Source organism: Furipterus horrens, unplaced genomic scaffold (assembly GCF_987537825.1).
Source record: "Furipterus horrens unplaced genomic scaffold, mFurHor1.1.pri manual_scaffold_4, whole genome shotgun sequence".
NCBI classification, from domain to species: domain Eukaryota; kingdom Metazoa; phylum Chordata; class Mammalia; order Chiroptera; family Furipteridae; genus Furipterus; species Furipterus horrens.
The window spans coordinates 132,383,529-132,385,119 of NW_028327174.1; the positions used below are offsets into that span (position 1 = coordinate 132,383,529).

At 35.8% G+C, this 1,591-nt stretch overlaps 1 pseudogene; it reads left to right on the forward strand.

The window, feature by feature from the left end:
• The first annotated feature begins 385 nt into the window (after positions 1-385).
• LOC150012875 (small ribosomal subunit protein eS24 pseudogene) lies at positions 386-773 on the forward strand (annotated as a pseudogene).
• The last annotated feature ends 818 nt before the right edge of the window (positions 774-1,591 follow it).

Consider the following 1,591-nt stretch of genomic DNA (forward strand, 5'->3'; position numbering starts at 1 on the left):
TAAGGAACTCATACAACTTAATATTAAAAAATCTGATTAAAAAATGGGCAAAGGACTTAAATAGACATTTTTCCAAAGATGACATACAAATAGCCAGCAGGTACCATGAAAAGGTGCTCAACATTGCTAATCACCAAAGAATTGCAAATCAAAAACACCGTGAGATAGCCTCTCACTCTCATTATGATGTCCATTATTTAAAAAGAGAAAAAGAAATAACAAATCTTGGTAAGGAGAAGAAGAAAAAGGAACCCTGGTATATTTTAGTGGGAATATAAACCCATGCACCCATTAGGCAAAACTATATGGAGATGTCCCAAAAAATTAAAAGTAAAACTACTCTAGTCTCTTTCCCACCCTGGCTGATTGAAGATCAGCCACCACCATGAATGACATAGTAACCATCAGGACCAGGAAGTTCATAACCAACAGACTACTTCATAGGAAATAAATGGTCATTGACATCTTTCACCTTAGGAAGGCAACAGTACCTAAGACAGAAACTTGTGAAAAACTAGCTAAAATGTATAAAACCACACTAGATGTCATTTTTGTGTTTGGTTTTAGAACCCATTTTGGTGGTGGCAAGACAACTGGTTTCAGCATGACTTATTATTCCTTGGATTACACACAAAAAAAATGAACCCACACACAGATGCACGAGACATGGCCTGTATGAGAAGACCTCAAGAAAACAGCAAAAGGAACGCAAGCACAGAATGAAGAAAGTCAGGGGCACTGCAAAGGCCAACGTTGGTGCCGGCAAAAAGTGAGCTGGAGACTGGACAATAGAAGGAGGAAAAAGGTTCTTCAGGGGCTTTATCTATGGTGATTGTGCAAGATAAATAAACTAAGAACTTTTATGTGTGGGGGGAAACCTACCCCATGATTTAGCAATCACACTTCTGGTATTTATCCAAAGGAATTGAAATCAGTATCTCAAAGAGGTGTCTACACTTTCATGTTCTTTGCGGCATTATTCACAAAAGCCAAGAAGTGAAAACCTAAGTATCCATCATTAGATGAATGGATAATGAAAATATGGCATTATACACCTATAATGAAATATTATTCAGCCTTTTAAAAGAAGAAAATACTGCCATTTGCAGCATCATGAGTGGACCTGGAAGTGATTACACTATCTGAAATCAAACAGACACAAAAAGACAAAATACTACATAATCTCACTTATATTTGGAATCTAAAACAGTCAAACTCATGGAAGCAGAAAGTAAGATAGCAGCTAGGAGCCTAGGGGAGGCAAAAAGGAGTGGTCATAGTTTAAAAACACAAAGTTCCAATTATATAAGATAAAGAAATTGTGGAGATATCAATAGCTAACAATAATGTACTGTATGCCTAAAAATTGCTAAGAGGGTACATTTTAGTATCAGTGTTCTTACGACAACATATATGTAGTAATAAAGGAAGCTGGAGGAAACTTTGGGCAGTGATGGACATGTTTACAGCCTTAATGATGGTGATAGATTCATGAGTTTCCACTTATCCCCAAACCCATCAAGTTACAAAAATTATATATGTAAAATTTTATATGGTAATCATATATTAATAAAGTGGTTTAAAACAATAA